This window comes from Heloderma suspectum, chromosome 5 (genome assembly GCF_057233095.1).
Source record: "Heloderma suspectum isolate Gila_16-S chromosome 5, 16-S_ref, whole genome shotgun sequence".
NCBI classification, from domain to species: Eukaryota; Metazoa; Chordata; class Lepidosauria; order Squamata; family Helodermatidae; genus Heloderma; species Heloderma suspectum.
The window spans coordinates 50203845-50224376 of NC_139462.1; positions in this window are offsets into that span (position 1 = coordinate 50203845).

Sequence of the window (20532 nt, forward strand, 5' to 3'; positions counted from 1 at the left end):
CCGGACAATCCAGCCTCATTGGGGTCCATGGCGGAATTCTCCAACATCCCGAAGTGCAGTACCTCCAACACTCACCCCAGATAGCCTATCCAGAAGGATATCATGGCAGATGGTATCAAAAGCCACTGAGAGGTCAAGGGAATCAACAGGGTCACACTCCCCCTGTCCCCCTCTCAGTAGAGGTCATCCCACAGGGCAACAGAGGCAGTTCCCAAACCAGGTCTGAAGCCCAACTGAAATGAATCTAGGTAATTAATTTCATTCAAGAGTGCTTGGAGTTGGCCTAAGTATTGCATTGGAGCAACCTCCCACTCAAGCACCTTGCTGCTTGCCACTATGGACCACATAGTGCTTTTTCCTGACATTCTCCATCTCAGAAACATAGAAGCTCCCTTATACTGAGTCAGACAACTGGTCCATCTAGTTCTGTATTGTCTACACTGACTAGGGATGTCTGGATTTTGTAAAATCCCTCCTGTGTGTGTTTGGTGGATTGTGCAGTGTCATGACTCATTCATTCCGGTGACCCTTCACAGACGGATGTGGATTCCCTCCCCCTCCCCGTTATATTGGAAAATATGCATGTAATTCCATAGGAGGGTTTGCAACAATTTATGTAATTTACATTGGTATGTAACATTTAGCATATTGCTCCCAATTCCAGTCAACTTTTCCCTGCGTATATTTTCTAAGATGGCTTATATCTCAGCAGAAGCCTGTGTATTTTCCTATGAATAAATCTGTGTACATTTCAGGAAAGTAAAAAATAAATAAATCTGCCGATCCATGGACTCTGCATGGCCAGAGGAGGCTGATCTGCAGCAGATTCTACAGGTCAGATTCTTAGAAATCCAAACCCATTTTAGTCCTTCTCGAATTGTTCCAGCATCCTTAACACTGACAAGCAGCAGATTTCAAATGTTTCAGATAGGATTCTTTCCCAGGCCCACCTGGAGATGCCAGGGATGGAACATGAGGCCTAATATTGTCCATACTAAGAGAAGACAGATTAATATTGCAGATGTCTCATATATCTTAGATGCTTTCAAAAGTGCAGCTGTTCAATGAATGCACAGAGAGTGAAGGGTGGCATTGCAAAAGCAGACACGCCCACCCCATCATGTGCATTCCAGTGCACACCTTCAGCATAACTACACTTAGGGATGGATCATCCCACGCCTGCCCCATGTGGCATTCACCAGACCCCCCCCCAGCACTTACCTGAGCCAGGCAAGCAGTGCGGGGCGAGCTGCTGGGCGGTCCACGGGGCACTCCGCGGTGATGCACAGGAGCCCGTCCCTCAGCGAGCCGCCATTTTCCACACAAATGGCTGTTTGTTCTTTCCCTAAGTATTGCATTTATGCAAATGGGGGGGGCGCTAAAAGGGCTCATGGCCTCAAGATTACAGGCGTAAATGCCATGTCTGCCAACTGGCATCTGGGAGGCCAAGCTGGCAATTTCTCACCAAGTTTTGAGCCCCAACCAGGTGCCTGTATACTATGTATGCACATAGGCACATTACAGATGTGTGTTGAGTGTAAGGGGAGTCAGTCACTCTACGAATATGTAGCTTGACATTCCCAGGAGTAAGTGGAGGCAAACCACAACTGAATGGCAAGATACATGGATGATGATGATGATGACAGCAGAGTTTTTTTGACCCTACCTGGAGAAACTGGGGATTGAACCACGGATCTTCTGTATGTAAACCATGAGCTCTGCCACTGAGTTATGGTCCTTCTATATCCACTGTGACTGAGAGATCCACCTTTGGTGGCTACAAAGACAACTAGTGGTAAATACACTGTTGGGAACTCCAAGTGTGCAGCTAAATCTACCCTCATTGTTACAGTACTGCACAAATATTATCTTAAGAGTAGCACTGTCCCACTGACATTTCCAGTGCTAGTTATTTAATAACATTTTCCGTTACTGTAGAAGTCTTAGTTAGAAAGTATAGATTGGATTAAATATTACAGTTACTCAAATGGTCATTGAAACACTTTTTTAAATTATACCAGTTCCCGAAGTGCAATAACCAAACTATATATTTCTGCTGTTGATGAAGCTGTTTCCATGACTGAAACCTGGCTGAGTGAATATTCAAGAAAAAAACACAGAGATACGTTACTGTGAAGATAATGTTACTGGGCAGGGTAGAAGTGGCTTACCCTATAGTTCCTTCCAATTTGTATGACCCATTCAAGGGCCTAGTTCTCACTGAGTGAGTCAAACAAATGAGGTGATAGATCTGTGAGCTGTACACTTCAGACTACAGGTCTTCGCTCTCATGTGACTGAGTGTTTTGTTATACCAAACAAAAAACAAAAAACTTCTCCACAGAGAAAAGAAGATAACAGGAAGAAGGACTTCGTCTTCTCTGTGACAACTCATTTTTCTATATTCAGGGAATTTTGTCAGTTAATTTGTTTCAAGAGCATCAGGTGAGCCTCCCAGCTACAGTCTGAAGTGATACAGCCTGAAAACAGGTTTACCACTGAGTGGATGCTCTTGAAACAAATGAACAAACATAATGTGAGAATTAAGCCAAGGTCACACATTGTGAATGGCAGAAAGAGAAGTATACAGCTACTTCTGACCAATTCTACATCATATGCCTCCATCTTCATTTCGTTTATTATTTATTTTATTTTATTTATTTCATTTCTATACCGCCCAATAGCCGAAGCTCTCTGGGCGGTTCACAAAAACTAAAACCAAACAACATTTATTACATTTCTATGCCGCCAAGAGCAGACACACATACACACACATATCCAAACAATATTGCATGACCTGATTAAAAACCTGTCATATGCTGCCAAATGCCTGGAAGCAGAGGAAGGTAACAATGTTGAAAAGATAACAGTGTTGATGCCAGGTGGGCCTTACTGGGGAGTTCATTCCATAATTGGGGGCCACCACCAACAGGAGGCAGCCAGAGGAAGGATGATGAGGATAATGTATGGGGGTAGGTTCATGTCAGAAGGGGTGCTCCATCAGGTATTGTGGTCCTAAGCCATGTAAAACTTGATAGGTCAAAACCAGCATCTTGGATCGGGCTTGGAAATATTTTCCACATATATCGCAAATTCATGCCAGACGCCACCAACCTGGGAAGTTCATTGGGTTAGTTCCCCCACCCCATTTAAATGAACAGAAGCTGTGAGAGAGCTCCCATTCATTTTAATGTGCTTTGCTCAAGAGGACATCCCAGATCGACTGTTGCCTGTGTTATAAGTAAGTAGATTGATTGATTGATTGATTGATTGATTGCATTTATACCCCGCCTTTTTTCCTCTTGCAAGGAACCCAAGGCGGCTTACATTATCCTCCTCCTCTCCATTTTATCCTCACAACAACAACCCTGTGAGGTGGGTTGGGCTGAGAGTCTGTGACTGGCCCAAAGTCACCCAGTGAGCTTCCATGGCTGAGTGGGGACCAGAACCCGGATCTTCCAGCTCCTAGTCCAACACTCTTGCCACTACAGTAGTGCTAAAACCTATCATCAGAACTTTAGTAAAGATCCAACCTGGAGCTCCAAGATGAATAAGTGAAGTAGCCTCTGGTTCTGGATGCAATAATAGCTATTGGATCTAATGGTCCCTCCTTACCTGAGCTCACACAGAGTTTCTTCAACCCTCCATTTCTAAAGCTCACCACACAAAAGACATTTAGGATACAATCCTATGCATGTTTAGACAGAAAAGGTCCTACAACTCCCAGCAATTTAAACATGCTGGCTAGGGGATGCTGGGAGTTGTAGGACTTCTTTCTGTCTAAACATGCATAGGATTGCACCTTTAAAATGTGTTTTGGTGCAGTCCATATTTTATATATTCCATGAACATTGGCCAGTTTTGAACCATCTAAAATATTGAATCTTACACCAGGAGAGAGAGATTTTAAATATATGCAATACATTTTAAGCAGGCATGTAACAAATAGACAAAACTATATAGGCTTTCCATAGGGGAAAGAATTACCACCACTATACCCATTTTATTGTTCATTGCAGATGGTTAAATGATGTAGATTGCATTCATTATAATTATCTCCTAAAAACTAAAGGCATTTTAACAGATCCCTAGCATACCATTCACTCAATAACTGAACCCTGTCACAGATGTACAAAAGCCTCTTAGCCTGGAATCCTATGCACACTTATTTGGGAATAAACTAGGGATGTCAGAGAATTGTGCCACAGATCTCAGTGAGGCCGAATGCCAGTCCATTTGGCCCTCCGAAATCCGTGGCGGAATAAAGCCCCCCGCCCCTCTGCCCCGCGAAAGGCCCGCAAAACAGAGCACTTACTTGCTGCCGTTTGTGCTGCTTTGCGAATGGCGGCCACGTCTGCAGCCGCCATTTGCTTCTTCATTATAGCTGTGATAGGCTATGTAAGTATTTACGTAGCCTATCACAGCAAAAAAAAAGGGAATGCAAATGGCGGCCGCCGTTTGTTGTTGTTTATTCATTCAGTCGCTTCCGACTCTTCGTGACTTCATGAACCAGCCCACGCCAGAGCTTCCTGTCAGCCGTCACCACCCCCAACTCCCCCAAGGTTGAGTCCGTCACCTCCAGAATATCATCCATCCATCTTGCCCTTGGTCGGCCCCTCTTCCTTTTGCCTTCCACTTTCCCTAGCATCAGCATCTTCTCCAGGGTATCCTGTCTTCTCATTATGTGGCCAAAGTACTTCAGTTTTGCCTTTAAGATCATGCCATTTGCATTCTCTTTTTTTTTTTTTTTGGCTGTGATAGGCTACGTAAATATTTACATAGCCTATAATGGCAAAATACAGGGACACAAATGGTGGCGGCTACAGCAGCCACCATTTGTATCCCTGTGCAGGCTGCCCAGCGGCCAGATGTCTGGCTGCAGGCGGCCCCAGCCGGTGGCTCCGTGGAGTCACCACAGAGCGGAGCCGGCCAGGGAGAATTTCGGGGGGAGGGACGGAGCGCCTCCCCCCCACCGTGAATGGCACCCTTGGAAAAGGTAAGTGACTTTCATACATCCCTAGAATAAACCCCATTGAAATCAGTCAGACTACTTCTGAGTTAACTTGTTTAGGACTGGGCTGCTTCTGTAATATGTAATATTTTATCCTTGCTCAACACTGGCCAATGTTCAGGATGATGCAGGAAGTCTTCATTTCTTAATCAAATCGTAGAAGTCCCTTTTATTAATTGAGTAGTACCATTGCTAACAAATAACTGCCATTATAATGAGTGGGTCAGGGTGGGAAAGTCTATATATTACAGGGAACCTGGGGCAGCATATGCTCCAGTAGACCTGATTTTCATGGGTCTCCTGTGATTTTCTAAGCCTTATCCTGGGGAGCTCATTGCATCCCTAAAGTCTGCAGTTTTTTGCAAGCTCCATCTCACACAGGACAACCTTGCTCTTCTTATCCTCATAACCACAGAAGACTCTTATGTTTCTAGCACCCTAGAGATGCCAGTAAGATCTTACAGAAGATGTTGCCTTGCAGTGGAGGCTGTTGGCTGAAATTTTGGTAGAGCTTTGAATACACTCTGGGTTTCAGTCAGAACCAGTCCCAAAATAGCTTCAGCATCTTGGCTAGCTCCTTTAGAATTCTGGCTGGTTCTGACTAAAAATGGGAGTGGATTTACAGCCCAACCAAATTTGGAGCCACCAGCCACCACTGGTGCCTTCCTAATAAGTCCCGTTTGGGGTATCACAGGGAATAATTTAGCTGGGAAGTTCATTTAAGCAAGTCCCATGGAAATTAAAGGGAGCTCTTGCACAGTTTCCATTTATTTAAATGGGCACTAAGGCCGGAGAACTTTCAGGTGGTTTATGCCTATAATCTTGCACCTACAAGGTAAATATATCATTTCCCTAACTAAACATGATTTCCTGCCAAAGCTAATGATGATAAATGTGGCATGAATTTGAGATATATGTAGAAGATGAAAGCACATATGTCTCTAGGTGCTCAAGCTTCTAACTTAAGCCATTTACTACCCCATTTAGAAGCCTCAAAGTGTATGCATTCCATTTATTTATTTAGATAATTTTTACCATGGGTAGGCAATGAGGTGCCCATGGCCACCACTGCACCCTTGGATACCTGTTTTGGCACTCACCAAAGGTGCCCTACCCCTTCCACTTATTTTTAGTTAACATAATGACTGGTTTTGCACAACACGGTTGTTCGTTGAACCATGGGTAGGCATGGTGTCTGAACCCAGGACATTTTCCACAGGGTAGCTTGTTAACCACTGCATGATTAGCAAGCCACCCTGCAGAAAATGTCCTGGGTTCAGACACCATGCCTACCCACATTTCAACAAACAACCCACACTCAACCACTGAGTGTGGCTTGGCATCTTGTGTGAACAGCCTAATTATCCTACTGGCAGCTGGCATCATTTCAAAGCAAAGCGAAGGCTTACAGCTGCTGCCATCTTCATTTCCAAGGAATGCCTGTGGGCCGCTCACAGGTTCAGAGACATCCTTAGGAAATTAAGATGGTAGAGGGAAACAAGAAGGCAAAAAAATAGAAAAGAAAAAAGAGTAAGATACTCTAGTCACCTGTCTGGTAAGCCATACCTTCTATGGCAGCCATTTTGTGGTGGTGTCAAATTGCCATATGTGTCCATGGGCCCCAAAAGGTTGCCTACCGCTGGTATTTATACCCTGCCATTTGGCTTTTTAGAAACCATCAAGATGGCTTACAAAACAAAGCAATAAAAATACATGTTCAAAATATAACACCATGAAAAGCCATGAAAAAATAAAATACAACACATAAGATAAACAGTTTATTTTATAAAAATAAAGTTCAGTATACACTGTTAAATAGAAATACATACATACATACATACATACATACATATTTCAGAATATAAGCTGAAACTATATGCAGAATAGGATGGACTTTGCCTGCTGTCTAGAAGATAATAATGATGGAACCAGGCAAACATGTCTATGGAATGAGTTCCACAATTTGAGTTCCATCACAGAAAAGGCCATCTCTGGTAGACTCCCACATAACCTGTGAAGGCAGCACACCTGGACAGAAGCCTCAAGGGATTGTCTCAGTTGAAAAGTAGGTTCATAAAGAAAAAGGTGGACTGTAGATACCCCAAGCCCCAGTGCATTTAATGCTTTAAAATCAGAAAGGATTTTGGATTGTGCTCAAAAGGAAATCAGATGCCAGTGTATATTTTTTAATACCCAAGTAATATCTTCAGAGCAGTCAATACTATTTATGAACCTGGCATTCTGAGCCAGTTGAAATTTCTGAACACTTTTTAAAGGCAGCCTCATCTACTACCTATTACAGTAGTTTAGATTGGCTAAACAGGATTAACTGTGGCCAGATCATATCTCACCAGGGAGGGAGAAAAAGAATTGGTGCACAAAATGAAGTTGTTGACCAATGCAATGAGCTATGGATGCCAGTTGAGGCATCCATAATGCTGAATCTAAAAACACTACCAAATGGCACATATTATTAAGTGGGAGTACATTTCCATGAAGAACAGGTGGGATACTGATTCTATGTTTTGATAAACGATGAAGCACCAGTACTTGTCAGGATTCAATTTCAGTTTATTTTCCCCCACCTCCAGCCAATTATTGACCCCAAACACCTGTTAGAGACACCAAGAGCTACACCTGGACTAGGTAAAGAGAGAGAGAGAGAGAGAGAGAGAGATGGGTTTCATCTGCATACTGATGGCACCCAGTGCTTAAACAGCATGGGAGACTGGATAGGAGGTAACTTGTGGTACCCTGTTAACACATATGCTATGGAACTGAACAATAGTCTCCCAGCACCGCCTTCTGGAATCTGCCTGTCAGATAGGAATGGAACCACCAGAGCATGTTGTCCCCAGTCCTCAAGCAGACCTGATACCATGACTGATCATACTGAAAGACGCTGAAAAGGGAAGGAAGATCAACAAACATGATTCCCCTGTCACTCTTCCAGCATAGGTCATCCTCCAAGGTGACCAGAGGTATTTCAGTTCCAAAACTGGGCCAAAAGCCAGACTGAAATAGGGCTAGAAAAATCTTCCAGGAATGCCTGGAGATGGCTCACCCTTCTCCATCAAAGCATCTTGCTCTAAAAAAGGAAATTTACCACTGAATGATATAAAAAAATCATTAGGGACCAAGGAGGATTTCTTTAAGCACTGGTATTTTCATTCTCCACAGTTGATGTCATGACTTCCATTCTACAACAAACAGGAAAACCATAATTATAGATTCCAATTCACATCTAATGGGCAGAATCCAGATAAGGCTGAACATTCTTAATGTTGTAATATACTTCATGTTTTTTACACAGGCCTGGCCCTACTATTAGGCAGAATGAGGCAATTGCTCAGGCAGAAAATGTTGGGGGCAGCAGCAGCAGCTTCCTGGCTGTTCCTCCTGAACTTTCTGGCTGTTTCCCTCTGTTGGAGGTAGGATGGCCATGTGTCCTCTTTTACGGAAGACAGTCTCCTGTTTTTGAAGGTGTCCTCTATGTGAAGGGCTGTCCGGTCCAAATCCAGTTTAAAGACAAAGAACCATCAGAAGAAAGAGCTGAGCCTTGAAGTTGCCCCTTAATAGCACCTGGACAGCAAGACTAAGGCCAGATCTACACCTTGTGTTATATCATTACGATTCTATCATGGTAACGTTATACCCCTCTTCTGCATTTATGCCTTGTAGGACACACAATGACATTTGTTGTGGTATTTTGAATAACATGGTACAAAGAGGAGGAAATAACACTACGATAGTGGCATATTGAATGTGTAATGTGCGCCACCAGTTATCAGTGCACTTCAGTACTGCTACAAAGGAATAGTGTAGATCTAGCCTGAGCAAGGCACAGAGGTCACTTGGTCACATTCATCCACACTGTGGTGACATGTACTGTATTTCTATTTTAATGTATAATAATTATTTGATAATTTGCATCTGTACATATAAATTAGCATATGCAAATGTGGGAGTCCTTTTGTTTGGTGATGTGTTTCCTCTTTTTTTAAGTGGCCACCCTAGTAGGAGACCAGGGCTGTATATGCCACACAACTTGTTCTGGGGCCCCCGAAGTAGCCTGCTGGCTCAGGTATGGTGGAGGACACTAGCCCATCACCAGTGGTGAAGTAAGAGTCAGCTGCCAATTGAGCTGGCTTCTGTACATGGAATGGGGAGGGGGTACCACATTGGCATTTGTTTCAGGCAGCAAAATGTTTTATTATTTCTTTATTATTTTATTTCATTTCTATAACACCCAATAGCCGAAGCCCTCTGGACAGTTCACAAAATTAAAACCACTGCGCAGCATGAAACAGTATAAAATATGAAAGCTTAAAACCACAATATAACAATACAACCAGAATAAAACCTAGCAGCAATGCAGAGATTTAAAATACAGATTTAAAAACAGCAAAGATAAAAATTTAGAAAGCTAAAATGCTAAAATGCCTGGGAAAATAAAAAGGTCTTCACCTGGCACCAGAAGGAATACAATGTAGGCGCCAGGCGAACCTCACTAGGGAGCTCATTCCAGAGCTGGGGTGCCACAACAGAAAAAGCCCTCCTCCTAGTAGCCACCCGCCTCACTTCCTTTGGCAGGGGCTCACGGAGAAGGGCCGCTGATGATGATCTTAAGGTCTGGGCAGGCACATATGGGAGGAGGCGATCCTTCAGGTAACCTGGCCCCAAGCCGTTAAGGGCTTTGAATGTTAACACCAGCACTTTGAATCGGGCCCGGAAATGGACTGGCAGCCAGTGCAGCTGAAAAAGTACTGGTGTAATATGAGCTCTCAGGCCAGTCCCTGTTAACAATCTTGCTGCCCTATTTTGGACCAGCTGAAGTTTCCGGACCGTTTTCAAAGGCAGCCCCACATATAACGCATTGCCGTAATCCAGACGAGAAGTTATCAGAGCATGGATAACTGTAGGTAGGCTATCTCTGTCCAGATAAGGGCATAGTTGGTATACCAGCCTAAGCTGATAAAAAGTGCTCCGTGCCACTGAGTTCACCTGTGCCTCAAGTGACAGTTCTGGATCCAAGAGCACCCCCAAACTACGAACCTGATCCTTTAGGGGGAGTGCAACCCCCTCCAGAACAGGTTGAATATCACCTAGCCGGGCAGACAAACCACCCACTAACAGTACCTCCGTCTTGTCTGGATTGAGTTTCAGTTTATTAGCCCTCATCCAGTCCATTACCGTGCCCAGGCACTGATTCAGAACAGCCACTGCCTCACCTGGTTTTGATGAGAAAGAGAGGTAGAGCTGGGTGTCATCCACATATTGATGGCACCTCAGCCCACACCTCCAGATAACCTCCCCCAGCAGTTTCATGTAGATGTTAAACAGCATGGGGGATAAAATAGTGCCATGTGGTTCCACAGGGCTCAATTGCCATGGCACAGAGCAATAATCCCCCAGCACCACCTTCTAGAATCGGCCATCCAAGTAGGAGCGGAACCACTGTAGTGCAGTGCCTCCAACTCCTAACCCAGACAACCTATCCAGAAGGATACCATGGTTGATGGTATCGAAAGCCGCTGAGAGGTCCAGGAGAATCAACAGGGTCGCACTCCCCCTGCCCCTCTCCCGGTAGAGGTAATTAATTAAGTTAATTAATTAAGTACCTGTGGGCGGGGGCAGAAGCAGGCTCAGGATCCACCTGGTGCAGCTGCTGGCTGGTCCTCCTTCCCGAGCAGCCTCTGGCAGCCCCGCCTTAAGTACCTGTGGGCGGGGGCAGAAGCAGGCTCAGGATCCACCTGGTGCAGCTGCTGGCTGGTCCTCCTTCCCCAGGCTACGCCTCCTTTCTGCGCCCTCCATCACTCGTCGCTCTCTGCATCTGCGTCGAGCATCTACCAAGCCTCGTTCTCATACTTTCTCACTGCTAGGATCACTATCTAACTCAGGAATGCTGGCAGGAGGGATCTCTGCCAGCTGCTGTGCCTGTGAGGGATGAGCTGGCTCCTCTCCCATGGATTGCTATTCCTCCTCAGAATCAGAACTGCTCTGGGGCTCTATGGGCTCAGTTTCCACCCTGACACGTAGTTGTTCCTTTAAACATTTCTAGGTCTTCTTATCGTCAACATACTGGCCTAGTTTGCATGGTCACTGCAGCTTAAATAAGCTACAGTGCTTGTTTAAGTTGTAGCGCATGCCAATGTGTAGCAGGTGCCATTTGCCTAATTACCCACCAGGACGTAACTTGTCTTGTCAACTGAACCCCAGATGGCATCGCTTGCTGGAGGGGGAAACGGCCCTCAAATAACCCAACAACAGCCCATAGGTTATTTGAGTTGTTGCCTCGTACAACAAGCCATTCTGCCCAGGTTTGGGTGACATGATAAGCCTCAGCTGGGTGGGTAATTAGGCAAATGGCTTCTGGCACACGCCACTGCTTAAACAAGCCACTGTGATCATGCAAACCAGGTCATGGCTACATCCAATTGTTTTTAACCCTTCCTTTAATTAAATGTTTCTGCCCAATCTAACAAGACTATTTGAGCTTTTGAGGGAGGTGAAAGACTTCTAATCACCTACTACTTCTATCAGAGATACGTCCTCTGATAATGAGCCATTAAATACTTGGAAGTTTAAGGAAAAGCCTCACTATACACCGTTTTGTTTTTTGCAGATCTTATTCTGCCTGGATGAAACCTGCTTAAGATTCAGATACCTACACACACACACTATCAAACTTCAAAAGTACTGGAGCCCCACACACAAAAATCCATTTGAACTTCATCAAAAAGACAGCTCAGACATTTCATATATTTCAATGGGAGTTATTATTCCTGTTATTTCCAATATCTGAACACACAGTGGCAAGAGTGGATGTATGTTAGTGGCACTGTATCAGTAAAATACAATGGATAGCATCGATAGGACTGACAAGTAGATATACTGTGTTGCATCTAAGCATTCTGCTCTGAAGTCTTTACAAAATGGTGACAAACTCTCCATTGTTTTAAAACATCTACTAGCCTGAGGGAAACAAAGAGGCAGCTGTATAAAGACCTGTGACCAATCCACACAAGCCCCCAAATTGGCCTTGAGTGTGCAGCAGCTTCAAAGTATATTACAGCTGGCAGTACAGCTTAAGCCGCTTTCTACATTTTTCAGCCCGATCCATTTTGATTTGTGTGTTTGAGTAGCAGCAATTATCATCCTTTTCAAGTAGTGAAAATTGATCTGGCCATGGAATGTGATAATCAGATTGTTGCTTCCCTGGATAGCCAGCTGTGAGAAGACCTACACTGCCACTTTGTTTCCAGGTGCTTAGAAGACATCAGAGAAAGCACTGGACAGCCACATTTCCGTTCAGTATAATGGAGAATTTGGCACAGACCTGTAACAGTCGTCTGTCTGACTGGGTGTTCAGAAGGCTATGTGTTCAAATCACACCAAGGTCAGGCATCTGCCTTTGGGGACGGATCATAGCTCAGTGGTAGAGCAAACGTTTTATATGCAGAAAGTCCCAGACAATGGGAAAGACCTCTACCTGAGACCCTGGACAGCTGTTGCCAGTCAGAGTAGACAATTCTGTGGCAGATGGACACATCATCTGACCTGGGCAGCTTCCAATCTTCTTAATTGTTCTCATAGACAAGTCCATGAAGTGCATTTCAGGATTATCTACTACAGACCATGTGGGAATGGCCCATTATGATGAAAGGCTTGCATGTTACAGAAGCACACAAATAATTTGAGAAACAATTTCATTTAAAAGTTACATTTAAATTGGCTGTGCACAACTGCACATATCGGAGTGAGGTTTCATTTCTGTGCATATGGTAGCATCTAAACATATATCTACATATATTGTATTGAGAGAGAGAGAGTGAGAGAGAGAGAGAGAGAGAGAGAGAGAGAGAGAGAGAGAGAGAGAACACAGATGTTTAGAATGCCATTTTAGGCACAATAATGGCCTAATGCAGAACTGACTTTGGAAAACTGAATATAAAATCTGCTAGAAAGCAAATAAATTTGGTTTATGGATTCCCCTTTTCATCTCTGAGGAAGAAGGACTTTGAAAATCTGGTAGCCAGGTATGTATTCAAAGATTATGCTCTTTCAAAAGAGGAAAGGAAACAACTGAGATATTTCCTTTCTTTCCCAGGTGTCCTTCTTCCTTTTCTCCCTCTTCACTCTCATCCTTGGGATATTATATACACCATTCATCTTCAGTCACTTTCTCTTTAATACAGAGCATCTAATCAGGAAATGCAAAGCCATTAATACATTTTACACTTCAGTCCAAAATACATTGGCTCAGAAGTATGCCTTTCTGATTTTGAGTAAGTGTTCTTATGATCACAGTCCTAGCCAGATTAAATCTAAGAATTACAGTTTAATTGACTTATGGGTCAGGCTGAACTTTAAACCTTAAGTGCAACCTTAAATTCATGCTCACACAAATGGAATGCATCCATCGCTGCATTCTGACTCTACATTCCTTGCCACCATTTCAGTTGGGGCGTGGAGGCTGAACAAGATTGAAGGATCAATGGACACCTGGCTTCTCTGCGAGTAGGTGTCCCTGTCATCCTGGGTCACAAGCCTTCCAGTATTTTCTGGATTCACTTTCCATTAGCTTGCATTTACCTCCACCACAGCTGAACACTGTGTATGCACCAAGAGTGCAGGAAGTGAAAAGGAGCAACAGAAGCAAGTGTCGTGTCAATAGCATTGCAACGGTACCAGACTCCCAACAGTCTAGATGATGATGCCAAGACATATATTATACGTTTCTTGCAGGGCAGGGGGAGGAGGAATGAAAATCTCTAGATGAGAACAATTCTATTCTGATATAATGAGCAAGCTGCACAAAAGTTTTGTCAAGGATGAAGAACTGAAGCTTAATCCAGGTAAGACAGAGGTGCCCCTGATTAGTTGAAAGACAGATCTGGGAATAGGGATTCAGCCTGTGCTGGATGGGGTTACATTCTCCTTGAAGACTCAGCTTCACAGTTTTGGGTGTACTCCTGGATTCAGCCCTGAACCTAAATATCCAGGTTTCAGCCACTGCCAGGAGTGCCCCTATTCCTGTAGTTGTCTGATCTGGCCACAGTGACACATGCTTTGGTGACATTCTGTTTGGACTCCTGTAATGGGCTCTACATGATGCTGCCTTTGACAAGTGTTTGGAAACTTCAGGTGGTCCAGAGTGCTGTGGCCAGAAAATGTAGGGATGTCCACTGCCAGGAAATATAGGCCTTTGGAGGCTTGCTGGATTTCTGCGGTGCCCCAACTCAGCTTGCATTTGCGAGCTAAGCCACGGGTATTTCCCAAAACCTGGGAACTTTTTCCGTTCTTTTAAAATTTGCAAAAATAGACATTTGCACAAACTGCACCTGCAATTTGCATAATTTACTCAAATTACTGCTGCAATTTGCATAACATACAAATTATGGCTGCAATTTGTGCAAATTATGAAAAATTCTGTTTATGCAATTTAAAAAATGGAAAATCCACAAACTGGCCCAACTCAATGAAGTTCGAGTCAGGCCAGCTCATGGAAAAGGAGCCAAAGTCTGATGGGCTGAGCTGATGAATGTTTAGTGAGCTCCAAGTCTGGATGGATTCCTCCTCCAACATCCCTACCAGACTGTTGATTGGTTACAGGGATCAAGTGACTCCCTTGTTACAACAGCTTCACTGGCCACCGGTCTATTTCCGATCACAGTTTAAAGTGCTGGTTATTACCTGTAAAGCCCTATATGACTTGGAACCAGGCCATCTAAAAGACTCCATCAGGAAGGAAGGAAGGAAGGAAGGAAGGAAGGAAGGAAGGAAGGAAGGAGCACACATGTGGCATAAGGCCACATGTCCTGGAACATCTATGTTATCAAGAAACTTATCTAACATGTTTTCACCAAGCCTGCAGATTAAGTAGATAATTCTTTAAGTCACAACACTCAATTCCCCCATTTTCCCAGAATACTCATGGATCCTCCATTGCTAATCCACAGTGGGAAACAATGGGAGAAATGGGAAGTCAGCAAGGATGTAAATGTGTATCTTCTCTCAAAATCCATCTTTAAATGTGTTTTTAATCACTTTAGACCAGTGGTGTGGAACCTCTTTCAGTCCAAGGGCCAAATTCCATTTTGGAGAAGCTCTCAGGGGCCACATTCCAGTGCTGGATGGGGCCAAAGGCAAAATGGGTGGGATCAAAAATACCCCCCCCCCAGCTTTAACTTAAAGCTCTTACTGCCAGTAACTATGCTTTAAAAGAGGTATTTTGACCTTTTAGAATGGGGGGGGGACTACACAAAAGCTGGGAAACCAGTGAATGATTGGTGGTCAGGGGAAATGGGGTGGAGACAGGGACAGGGGGCATGGACTTTCAGGAACTCTTTCACAACATTTGGAGAAGTGCAAAATCCAGTGGATAGATAAGTTCTGAGCTGCACACTAGTCCAAGCAGCTGTCATGTTCCCCAGCCTTGACCTGTCCTCTAGCTTTGAAGAGGACTCAGAGGCAGAGGAGACTCCCTCCATTAATCCAGTCCTTGCTAGGCCAGGGCCTCCCAGATAGGGATGTACGAAAGTCACTTACCTGTTTGCGGATTATGCTGATGCTGGGGGGGAGGCGCTCCGTCCCTCCCCCCAAAATTCTGGCCGGGGGGGAGGCGCTCCATCCCTCCCCCCCCCCCGAATCCCGGCTGGCTCCGCTCCGCAGGGATTCTGCGGAGCCGATGGCCGGCTCCACCAGCGACCGGACATCTGGCCGCTGGCTAGCAGGGACGCAAATGGCAGCGGCCATAGCCACCACCATTTGTGTCCCTGCAGTCAGCCATGATAGGCTACGTAAATGTTTACATAGCCTATCACGGCTGATAAAAAAAAAAAAAGTGCATACGCAAATGGTAGTGCCCATGGGTGCCGCCATTTGAGTTCCTTATTTTGGCACATCTTAGTCTATGTAAACATTTACGTAGACTATGGCGAAAATAAGGGGAACGCAAATAGCGTAGATGCTACGCTATTTGCATTCCCCTTATTTTCGCCGTAGTCTACGTAAATGTTTACATAGACTAAGACATGCCAAAACAAGGAACGCAAATGGTGGCGCCCATGGGCACTGCCATTTGCGTACGCGCATTTTTTTGTTTGTTTTTTTAATCAGCCGTGATAGGCATTTAGGCTACGTAAAGATTTATGTAGCCTATTACGGTGTTTTTAAAAATTTAGCCGTGATAGGCTACGTAAATCTTTACGTAACCTATCACTTTTTGTGTGTTTTTTTGTTTTTTAAACTTGGAAATGGCAGTGGCAGCAGCCGGTCGGAAGACCGGCCGCCGCAGCCACCACCGCCAAACCGCCGCCGCAGCTGCCGCCGCCGGAGCTGCCGCCGCCACCAGGAAGATCTGCCTAACGTAAGTTCCATCCCGGGGGGGGCCGTTCCGCCACTGATTTTGGGGGGCTGAATGCGCTGGCATTCGGCCTCCCCAAGATCCGTGGCAGAACTTTCATACATCCCTACTCCCAGACCAGAGAATGTGCCTTTACCTGACTCCTCTGGTACAGAAGACATTCCCCCATTACAGCCTTCACCACCCCTATCCTGTAGGAGCCAGTGGCTACAAGTCAGGCAGTAGCCCTTTAAGAAACAAACTACTTCTCTGAGGGGGTGGTGCTACAGACCTTTCTCCAATGATAAATATGGAGTCTGAGGCTCCTCCTCCCATCTAATCAGTACAATGAATCTAGTTCCTTTCTCCAAATCCAGGAGCATTTTCATAATCTACATAATGTGATTCATTTGCTCTACTCAGGGTTAATTTAGCAGGATGGGACTTTATCAGATTATGGAATTTTGATTTTTGACTTGTAGTAAATTAAGCTTATTCGGCACATCTCTTAAGTGACATAAGGCACAGGATGGCTATCATTTGGCAAGATTCCTAAACTAAAATGAATTCATCCAATGTGATGATAATTTTAGCTTGGTTAAGAACAGCATTCATAGTTCAGCTGCTAATAAGACATTATATGTGATGGGAGCAGGAGTCAATGTGTAAGATTTATTCCTGCTGTTGCTTACATTTTCCATCTTTGGATTCACATAAGCCCTGACACTGCTCATATTCTTGCAACCACCAAATTTATATGATGTGCTGTCTCTGGAATGTTGTGGTCATTTCATTTCATTTTCTTTCTTCGTAATATTCTCTAATTGGTGATTCACTTGTCTGTCATTTCAGCATCTTGAATTATATTATTCCCCCCCCCCCTCTTTTTTGTGCTGATGCACAATATCTTTCTGTTAGCATCAGAAAGAAAACATCATTAAATGCCAAGTTAAGTGGGGTTTATTATCTGGACTGGTTTTATTTTTCTTACAGTACTTTTCATCCTACAGCTGTTAATGGGTTTTGATCAGGGCACTGCAGAACTGAATCTACCTTAGGTTTTATATCTCAGATTTCATTTGGGTTTTGTTTATCATTATTTACCCAGATGTTCACTAGTGTAAAATATATATATATATATATATATATATATATATATATAAAGGAGTTTTCCTAATTTTCAGCAGTTAAGGGTGCAATCCTATGCATGTTTAGTCAGAAAAAAAAGTCCTACAACTCCCAGCATTCCCCAGCCAACACTGCTGACTGGGGAATACTGGGAGTTGTGGAACTTTGTATGTCAAATCATGCATAGGATTGCACCTTTAGAATATTATCCTCTGACTGTCCATTCCCTGCCCTCTTCATTCCCCTCTTTCAGTTGCCTATTCCCAAATTCCAACATTATCTTCTTTCATTGCTCTCAGGACAGTCAGAACTACAGAAAGCGTTATTTGTTAACCACATTTATTCAAAAGTGGGCCAAAAATCTATCCTCTAAAGGTAAACACCACAAACGTTTGTTCTCCTTCTTCAGATGAAAATAAGATATATTTTAAAGATTGGGGTTTTTTTGTTTTTAATGCTGTCACAATTTTTCAGCATGGAGAAGACAGGGCAGAGAATAAAGTCCAGGTCCATACAGGTCAGGTCATGATTTCTGTTCTCAGCAACCTATCTTCTGCCATTGCCTCAGTGACTTTCTTTCCTGTTCATCTTCCCTTTCTACTACCTTCTAGTTCAACACCCCTTTCTGGAATGCAGATAATGCAATGATAGCAAAGTAAGCATTAATTCATTCTTGGCACAGATAAATAAACTAGCTGCTACTGTTATATCAGAAGCAGTGACAATTCAATTCTAGTGGCTTATTTGGCTATAACTGAGGCTGAGGAAAGTACTGCATCCTATTTGTGACATCTTGTACTCTTGTGACATCTTGTAATCATGAGTATGGATTGTGAGCAGGGAACTTGCTAGTTCAAACCAAGTCACAACCGTGAACCCACTGGGTGGCTTTAGGAAAGCTAGTGTCTTGCAACCCATCGCCCATCTCGGACAGCAATAATCAGATACCAATACCAACCTATCTTAGCAAGATGTTTTAAGGATCACTTCAGTACTATACAAAGCAAGTTGACCTCTCTAAAGAATTCATACTAAATATTAACTATCCACTGAAATTCTCACAGCTCTAGATCAATACAGAATGTGACTTTCATAATCAAAGAAAATAGCTTTAATTTTGAATAGCATTTTTAAGGGGACACATGAGCATCAGTGTTCATTCTGAAAAGAGCCAGGCTTTTGTGAGCTCCCAATCTGGGCACTTTCAAAGGCTTGTGGGCACTCAAGGCATCCACTGCCTCTTTCTCCTTGTGTCCCAACCTGAATAACTTACCTTGGTGCTAGCGGGGGGCGGGGGGGAGGACACGCATTTTGGCCCAAAGGCTGAATTGCCTTGGGGCAAGCATGTCAGGCACTGCATGCCCTAGCTGCTTGGCCCCACACACACACATACACACATACACACCATACACACTGTTTATCCCATTCATTCTCTCTCTCTCTCTCTCTCTCTCTCTCACACACACACACACACACACACACAGAGAGAGAGAGAGAGAGAGAGAGAGAGAGAGAGAGACTTACTGCATGCAAACACCCTCCATTCACCCCATTCACACACACACAGAGACACACCATATGGAAAGGCAGCAAACTAACCATGGAAGGAGAGATCAGATCACTCTCTTCTCCCCATGAGCAGTTTGCAGTCACTGCCTTCCCATGCTGCTGATAAAGCACCATGCAGTACAGAAGGCAGTTTGCTGCCTCTCCATGATGTGGGTTGATCAAGGGGAGCTTCCTTTGGCACTATGCAGCATGGAAAGGCAGTGGGAAAATGGGGCCTGAGGAGAAGGATGGGACCTGTGGAAGAGGCTGATGGGCTATACCCAGTCTGCAGGTCAGAGGTTCCCTATACCTGGGCTAGAGGGAAGCAGCAGTAGTAATAAAAAAATTGAGGCAGGTTAGTGGAGCTAGTTTCCATGCAGGAGATGCAACTGGGATTCCACAAATCATCCCTAGTGAAAATAATGCTGCCATGAAAACCTTTGGTGAGCACTCCCCCTTTTTGCTATATGTACACTGAGTGTCAGCAGGGGGCTCAAATGTGCACATTTCCCTTTTATTAATATTTCTATAAGTTCTCAAATATAAACCAGAATTTGAAAGAGTGGTATATAGGCCTAACTTGAAAATGGACTTATATTTGGATATCTGGTCTGCTCTTACTGAAGTTTACGTGTAACCTATTCTTTCGCTGTTTATTTATTTTCTTCCTAGAATATTGTAATATTTGAAACTGAGGATTTTAGAATATGTTGTTATATTTTTAATTTTGTTTTGGTTTTGTTATTTTTTTAATTTGTTTTGCTTTGTTAAAATTCACAATACAAAATAGGGGAAATATAAACCAGAACAATAATGCAATACATAAGTACAATGGAGAATACAAAATAATTCCACCTTCATAGAGAACAGTCTAACAACTGCATTCAAGGGGCCCCACACTTGTTTTCAGCTTCAGTTTGAATGTTCACAATGCCCGATCTGTATTCTATGATTGTGTTCATGAAGCTTTAAGACTCAAACAAGATGTGCTGCAACCATAAGATTAAAAACTATGTACAGCACAGCAACATCACAGACATAGATTGAGGAACAGTCATTTGTTAGGAGAGTGCATGCCAAGTCAGCAAATTTCAATTTGGCCAATGGGTTTTCTGCAGAAACTGATTGCCTGGAGAACTGGGGTGGGGCCAGAATTAGCAAAAGCATTCCTCCATCTCTAAACTAAATTATTGCTATAGATACTGTGGAATTGGGGTGATGGATCCAGGATCTGCCTTCCATGAGAGGAAAGACCTCTTTCTCTCTTCTGTGAGTGGAAGAACAGCTCTGTCTGCAGAAGGTCCCTCCACCTGATTTTGGGGAATCACCCTCCCCTCACATCAGAACTCACCCCATTCAGCAGGGTCTCATGACTCTCTGAGTAGCATTTTCAGGGGGCTGGAGGGGCTGTCATGGGAAAGATTGGGTGGGAAGTTCACTTCCATCAGTGGAGTTGATCCAGCTTAAATCTGGATCCAACCCATCAAGCCATTCTACAC